This window comes from Adiantum capillus-veneris, chromosome 29 (assembly GCF_014529385.1).
Source record: "Adiantum capillus-veneris isolate H3 chromosome 29, ASM1452938v2, whole genome shotgun sequence".
NCBI lineage: Eukaryota > Viridiplantae > Streptophyta > Polypodiopsida > Polypodiales > Pteridaceae > Adiantum > Adiantum capillus-veneris.
The window spans coordinates 25,190,929-25,199,722 of record NC_140959.1 but is presented as its reverse complement, the minus strand read 5'-3'; positions in this window follow the sequence as shown (position 1 = coordinate 25,199,722).

Sequence of the window (8,794 nt, the reverse complement as noted above, 5' to 3'; positions counted from 1 at the left end):
CCCCACCCGGTGGTTACCTGATTTTTCTTGTGTTCACACACATCTGTACACAGATTCACCTCTGAACACACTCCCCTCTCTCCTCTCTTGTAATTACTTTATTCTCCATGTCACCTCTCAATTTTTTTTCATCAACCCATCTCTCTCTCTTAGTCTCTCTCTCATGAGACTGCTGTTCTGGCACATATACACACAACCAGACAAGTGGGGCCCACAGTCACATGGCCTATGTAGATAATGATTTCTTCATTTCTAAATTCTAGAATTTCTCCCCCCTCCTCCCCTATATAAAGAGGGGTCACCATCACACTAAGGACACACACACCATCACCAAAGAGTACACTATGCACTGTGTGTGCCTAGTGCACACACACACACCCACACCATCATCATCACCGCAATCACCATGCTCGTCTTGAGCATGACCTCTACACCCTTGGGCTATGGAAGATGAAGGGAAACTAAATGAAGGATGATGGACATAACCCTCGTGCGAGTCTTCGCCATCAACTCCCACATATCCGCCATGTGCTCTACCACGCTCTCCCTTCTCATTCCCCTACCCTATGCTCCCCATTTCATCGCCTTATTCTCTAAATAAAGCTTGAGGTTTTGTGAGTATGTTTTCTTGCAATGTTTTGCCCATGTGAGGTGTGCGGAATCGCCACCTAGTCTTGTGTTTGGAGTGAGCTTGTGTATGTGTGAAGGGTGTGCGGATTCGCCATCCTTTTGTGGTGCCTAAGTACTAAGCCGCTATACCCCCTCCCTCACTCTCTCTCTCTCTCTCTCTCTCTCTCTCTCTCTCTCTCTCACTTGATCTCATTCCCTTTCCTCTTCATCATTACTCCCAAGCATCCATCTCTCTTGGATGAAAACTCTGTTATGGTGGTGTGTTGTTTGCGTCCTAGCCGCTGAAGCTAGGTAGTGCCCCCTGTTTGCTTTACCATGACAGGCTCGAGGCGCGCCATTCGGTCCCCGGTGTTTTAGAGGCTGTCGGGGTTCGGGGTTCGCTTTGCTCACGTCATTTGGTGCCCCCACTGAGGATCTTTTTATGAAACCCTTCAGTTTACAAGACTGAAACCCCTAAACTATTGTGAATGGATGAATGGCTAGCAGGATTTGCTAATTGGACGACAGAAGAAGAAGAGCTCCAAGCACAACTAGACGAACTCCGCATCTCCATCGAAGCTCGAGTGCCAGGCGTAACGGTAATCGATTTGCAGTGGGAGAGTCAACCAACACGCCAAACCCAGTGGATATACATAGGCCAAGTGCCAAGAAGAAGAAGGAGAAGGTCGAAACCATGTCCGCAACCTACAACCAACCAACAACAACAAAATGGAAGGAGCTCTGCACAATAGAGAATCAACATTATTCTACTTTGAGAATCGGGTAACTCAAGTCACCGAGGTAATTATCACAGTCAGTTTTCAAGTCGCGCCTGATGCTGCAGCACAGATAACGGAATCATTGGCTCACACTCTCACTAGAGAAACTAGGGATCTACTGAGTTTGTTTCAGGAAAGAACACCACCCTCTCCCACAAGCTTGGACAGTGACTAAGCACCTCTAAGCTTCACATGAATCAGTGCAACCTACCTCAAGACAGATCACACATACCAACACGTGTACGCTCAATCAAGGTAATACTGGACTTGAAGGCTCACTACCAGCACGTCATTGACACCATGCTAGGTGGGGAGCGGTTTTTTGAGGTTCTGGCATCAGATCAGCCATTTGTCTTACCTTTGGTACAAGGCAATGTACCGTTTGAAGTTTTAATCTATGTCCTAGTATAAGAGGGTATACACGCCTCCTTGTAAAGAAGAAAAAAACTTTTGCAAGTTAAGCAGTGTGTCTTTCTAGCTCTCTCTCAGTAATCATGGCAAGTGTAGCATTTCCAACATTTAAAGGAAAGAAGGGGGAGGATTTGGTAACAGACTTCCTAGATGACTTTGAAGTAGCATGTGTAGTGAGCAACAAAGATACGGATGAATCCCGGGTTAGAATCTTTAAGCATCTCATGAAGGTAGAAGCTAGATCATGGTACAATGCACTTCCACAAGCAACCAAGGATGACTGGGAACCCTTAAAAACCGCTTTTAAGAGGCGCTTTGGGGGAGGTACCACTTCAGAAAAGTTGTGGGACAAGTTGAGAGACTTGAAGCAGGAGGGTCTTTTAGAATATGCCACCTATGAGTCCAAATTTGTGGATTTGTGGGAACGGTGGGTTGAGTCACTGGCTAGGGGGGAAGCTGCACCCGATTTCCTAAAAAAAGATCGGTTCATGCATGGCTTATGGCCGCTTCTCAAGGAGAAGGTGAAAGGTAGATTCCCGGCTACGTATGAGTTAGCCGTTGAGATTGCTCGCCTTAAGGACAAGAAGTTGCGAATGAAAGCCAAAGAAACCGAGTCAACAGAAACAACAACATCACGTCGACCAGCAACTACGACAACCACCATTCCACCACCACCACCGGCTCTTGGGGTAAGAGATGACCAACAAGATATGTTGGCCCATATTACTGACCAACTGCAGAATTTGTCTGTCCACTTAATACAGCAAGGGAGGAGTCAAGAAAGAGATCAAGACCCTGGAAGAGCACGACGACAAAACAGGGAATATCATTGCTACAATTGCGGAGAAGACGGTCACGGTATGTACTACTGTCCCAAACCACGACAAAACTATAATGGAGGAGGTAGGAGGAACCAATTGTCACCCCCTAGAGAAAGAACACCCCCACCCTGAGCACCACCCCCACCAACACAAATTCTACGTCCACCCCAGACACCACTACAAGCATCCATCCCACCTCTTCCACCAGCCCCACCACCTGATCGCCCTGTAAACATCATAAGGCTAGAAGAGAAAGGAAAAGCCATAGTAGTGGATCCACCCAGAGCAAAGGAGAGGGACAAGGGTAAGGAGAAGGTAACCTTTTTAGAACCACTTGAAGCCATGACTGTGAAAAGAGCTAGGAGGGAGAAAGCTACACAATCAGATGATGAGAGAAGCATGAGAGGAGAAACTAGCAAGAGGCCATCCAGGCCACGACGGAAATTGGGCATCACCGACTTCCAGCTAGGGGAAAGTTCTAAGCCCTATGATCTAACATTGGATGTGGCAGAGCAAGGATCGAAGATTACATGGCCACAGCTGCTACATCTTGTACCTAAAGTAAGCCGACAATGGTCTAAAATGGTAAGTACAAAACGCTCCAAAACAAAGGTAGCCGGAGCAATTTCGGGATGCAACATGGATGACATCCTTCCAATTGTCGACGTAAACATAAAAGGAAAGAGGGTTGGAAACACCTACATTGATGGAGGTGCACAAATCTGTGTAATGAGCGAAGCTATGATGCTTCGATTAGGGCTCGAGGTTGACAGGCCTTCTCCATGCAAGGCAAAGATGGCAAACAACGCAAAAGTAAAGTGTGTGGGTGTGGTAAGTGCCGTGAAAATCAAAGCTTTCAACACTGAGGTAGAGGTAGATGTTTTTGTAATGCCTACTAAGGGGGAGGGCTATCCACTAATTTTGGGAAGGCCATGGTTGATGGCCATGAAGGCAAAACAGGACTGGGGTACTGGCCTTCTACGCATGACCGGTAAGAAAGGGGAGACAATCTACTACGACATGAGGATTGGCAAGCAGAAGCAAATGAATCTGGAAACATCGGCAGATGAAACCACTAGCGAATCTTCCAGTTCTGAGGAGGAGACCACATCCACCGACGAAAGTGACAGTTCCATTGATGTGATGGGTATCATTATGAAGGATCCACAAAGGGTAAGCACAACTGGTGATCCATCACCAAAAGGGCAACCCAATGAAGAGGAGAGCAAATCACCTGGCCTAGGAGGAAGTAGGTTGAAGGGTATGTTGTCTACGGAATTAACACTTGAGGAGAAAGATAGTTTTTTGCAAATGTTGATGGGATTTCCTAACCTGTTCATTGACAACTATGAAAGAATCACAGGCATTACAGTGGTGGAACATCATATTAAGCTGAAGGAAGGGGTAAAACCAGTTGTGCAAAAGCTATGACGATTGGGGGTCATACAAGAAAAGGCACTCTTGGTCGAGGTAAGGAAACTGCTGGAGGCGGGATTCATCTATCCTGTAGAAAACTCAGAATGGGTGTCACCCGTAGTGGTGATGCCTAAAAAGAATGGTAAGTGGAGGGTCTATGTTGACTACAAACCACTAAATGCAGCTACAAAGAGAGACCACTTTCCTCTCCCTTTCTTGGATGAAATTCTGAATGAAGTAGCGGGTTTTGAATGCTATACCGTCTGTGATGGTTATTCTGGATACTTTCAAATACGCATAGCCTTGGAAGATCAGCTAAAAACCACTTTTATCACGCCATGGGGTTGTTTTGCATACAGGGTTATGCCATTTGGTCTCACAAATGCACCTGCCACATTCCAAAGATATGTCACATATGTTTTTCAACCGTTCTTTGGAACATCCATAAGAGTGTTCATTGATGATTTTTGTATATATAGCTCCCGTATTTCACATTTAGAAAAGGTAACTGAAGGTTTGGCCAGGTTGCAGAGCCTAGGTGGGCAATTAAATGTGGATAAATGCCACATTGGGGAGAGTAAAGTCATTCTACTAGGCCATGAAATTTCAGCAAAAGGTATCAACGCCGACCCAAGTAAGGTGTCCGCACTCATAGCCCTACCTTCACCAACGACCGCACGTCAACTGGTCTCTTTTCTACAGAAGGTGAGGTACTTAAGTAGATTCATACATCTACTATCACAACTTGTTCTACCACTGCAACAACTCACTCAAAGATCAACTTTCACTTGGGACGAGGAAAGCGAACATCACTACAACAAGGTAAAGGAGGTCTTAGCCACTCTGCCAACTATCTCACCACCTAAGTGGGATGAAAAATTCTATGTCACCTCAAGTGTTGGTGATGACTCATTGGGGGCTGTGCTACTCCAAAAGGATACGACGACATCTTTCATGAGGCCAATCTACTTCTCTAGTCGAATGATGACAGCAGGAGAGAAAGGTTTCACCCATGTGGAACACTTAGTCCTAGCTCTTAGATTTGCAACTACAAAGTTTAGGTCATATTTGTTGCCTAAGCAATTTGTGATTCTAACCACGGATGAAATATTTCCCTATGTTGTACAACACATGGATGTGTCTGCTAGAATTACTAAATGGCTAGTTCGTCTGCAAGAGTTTGACTACACGGTACAGGTAGAAAGCACGACAAGGGCAAGTTTGGGGGGACTCATGACCTACCGAGTCTTTGAAAGGAAGGAGAAGCAATCTAAGGAAGGAGAAGTCCGATTACCTCCAGTACCACCGATGGTAGAAGGAGCATACTCTCTCTACTTTGATGGATCCTACAAGCGAGCGTCCGACAAAGCAGCTGCAGGCATAGTGGTCTTTGATGGCAAAGGGACAAAGGTATTTTCGTTGGGCCAATTGTTAGATTCACATTCTAACAATGAAGCTGAGTATGCAGCACTAACCAAGGGTCTACAATGGTGCGTCTCGCAAGGTGTACAACGCCTTAATGTATTTGGGGATGCTCTACTTCTGGTAAGGCAAGTAAATGGAGCATGGACATGCAAGAATCCTAGTTTAAGGACTCACTTAAGTGGTGTAAAAACCTTGTTGGGTAAGTTTGAAGAAGTTCAAATACACCATATCCCAAGGGCTCAAAACCAAGAAGCAGATGCCCTAGCAAGTGAAAGACTATAGGAAGTGGTGGTTGGAGCAATAAAACTAAAGCTCCCTCTATTTCAAGGAAGTGATGCCTTGCCTCACATCATGCATTTTTTGGAAATAGGGGAATGCCCATCAGATTTAACAAAGGGACAGAAGCAATGGCTTACGCGGAAGGCCACAAGGTATCGACTCATCAATGATGGTTTGTACTGTAAGGGTAAGGACCAAATACTCAAGAAGGTCCCTCTCTCTCACGAAATCACGGGAGTAATTGCTAGCTGTCACGACGGGGTTTGTGGTGGTCACTTTGCCCTAGACATAACAAGTAGGAAAATCTTGCAGGCAGGCTTCATATGGCCTAGCCTCAACCGTGATGTACACCACTGGTGCAAAACGTGTAAGTTGTGTCAAAAGGCCGGCACTAGGTCACTTATGCCTGAACCACAGACACCTATTCTCTCATATGGCCCATTTGAAAAATGGGGTATCGATGCCATTGGGCCATTACCTAGGGCCAACTCAGGAAAATTCTACATTATCATGGGGGTCGACTACATGACTAGATGGGCAGAGGCTACAGCCACCACTAGAATCACAGCGGTAGAGGTAGCTAAATTTATCTACGAGCACATATGCTGTAGGTTTGGCACACCTTTAGAGATCATCTCTGATAGAGGGCCAGGTTTCAGAGCAGACTTGGTAGGAGAATTAATGCAGAAACTAGGCATTACAAGGAGGCACTCTTCACCATATTACCCTCAATGTAATGGCCTAGTTGAAAAGGTAAATGGAATGGTTTCTAAAATTATTACCAAGCAGGTAAACAATCATCCTGGAGACTGGGATAAGTATCTACTACCAGCTTTATGGGCCTACAGAACTTCATTTCGTACATCCTTGGGATTCACACCGTATCATCTAGTATTTGGTAAGAAAGCAATCTTGCCCATTGAAGTGCAACTACAAAGTCTCAGAGTAATGGCAAGCCAGCTTCAACAGCCCAACATGCATTTGAGAGATCACATCATCAACTTGGAAAGACTGCAGCTGGACAGAGAAGAAGCAATAAATTATTATGCAGCACAAGCAGAGCATAGACGGCTTAGCTTTAACGAGCATCTCTGGAAAAAAGAATTGAAGAAAGGAATGTTGGTGCTCCGCTACGACAATCGCTTCGACAAGCGCAAGGATAAGAAACTCCTACTCCGATGGGAAGGTCCTTTCATCGTCAGGAAAAAGTATGCCAATGGAAGCTATCAGCTTATGGAGGCTGATGGAAAACTTCATAAAACCAGGGTAAATGGTTGGCGACTTAAACCTTATTTTCTTCGATTTGACCAGGCTCCACCTATTGACATTCCAGATGAGGACACACCATTATCCGCCACCTCCGACGATAATGATCAAACAGATGAGCTAGAGACATGAATGCCTCTAGCCAAAAGGGGAGGGCTAATGATGGGGGATTTTCACAGGCCAAGCTCCCATACCCCTCTTCTCTCGTCCCCACCCCATGAAAACCCCCTCTTATGGAGGAAGTGATAAAAGGCATTGGAAAAAGTAAGAAAAAAAATAAAGTAGGATTATGTAAATATATAAGAAAGGTAAAATAGGCCACCTCATGCTTGCGGGGTAGCCCATCCCCACCTTGCCTCCTTTTTCTTCACTGTTGCCCCGCCGGGTGTCCCTTTTCCTCTCCTCCACTCAAAAGGTCAACCCCCTCTCTCTTCCCCTTGTCCTTTCTCCTTTCTCTCTCCCCTCAAGCTACCCCACCTCTCACCAATAATGCATTATAACTCACCAATAATGCACCCTAACTCACATGCAACTTACCCTATCTTCCAAAATAGTATACCCCATCCCCTCTTTCTCTCTCCTATCATATCCCATGACCCAAATACCCCCCTCTCTCTCTAAAGGGCGCCATGTCTCTTGTCTTGTAGCTAAATAACCTCCCCCACACTCACACACGCACTCAGTTTCATTGAAAAAGGTGCCCACAGACCCATCCCCACCCGGTGGTTACCTGATTTTTCTTGTGTTCACACACATCTGTACACAGATTCACCTCTGAACACACTCCCCTCTCTCCTCTCTTGTAATTACTTTATTCTCCATGTCACCTCTCAATTTTTTTTCATCAACCCATCTCTCTCTCTTAGTCTCTCTCTCATGAGACTGCTGTTCTGGCACATATACACACAGCCAGACAAGTGGGGCCCACAGTCACATGGCCTATGTAGATAATGATTTCTTCATTTCTAAATTCTAGAATTTCTCCCCCCTCCTCCCCTATATAAAGAGGGGTCACCATCACACTAAGGACACACACACCATCACCAAAGAGTACACTATGCACTGTGTGTGCCTAGTGCACACACACACACCCACACCATCATCATCACCGCAATCACCATGCTCGTCTTGAGCATGACCTCTACACCCTTGGGCTATGGAAGATGAAGGGAAACTAAATGAAGGATGATGGACATAACCCTCGTGCGAGTCTTCGCCATCAACTCCCACATATCCGCCATGTGCTCTACCACGCTCTCCCTTCTCATTCCCCTACCCTATGCTCCCCATTTCATCGCCTTATTCTCTAAATAAAGCTTGAGGTTTTGTGAGTATGTTTTCTTGCAATGTTTTGCCCATGTGAAGTGTGCGGAATCGCCACCTAGTCTTGTGTTTGGAGTGAGCTTGTGTATGTGTGAAGTGTGTGCGGATTCGCCATCCTTTTGTGGTGCCTAAGTACTAAGCCGCTATACCCCCTCCCTCACTCTCTCTCTCTCTCTCTCTCTCTCTCTCTCTCTCTCTCTCTCTCTCTCTCACTTGATCTCATTCCCTTTCCTCTTCATCATTAATCCCAAGCATCCATCTCTCTTGGATGAAAACTCTGTTATGGTGGTGTGTTGTTTGCGTCCTAGCCGCTGAAGCTAGGTGGTGCCCCCTGTTTGCTTTACCATGACAGGCTCGAGGCGCGCCATTCGGTCCCCGGTGTTTTAGAGGCCGTCGGGGTTCGGGGTTCGCTTTGCTCCCGTCAGTGCTAGTGTATGATGATAGTTTTCTTAGAAGAGCGGGAGG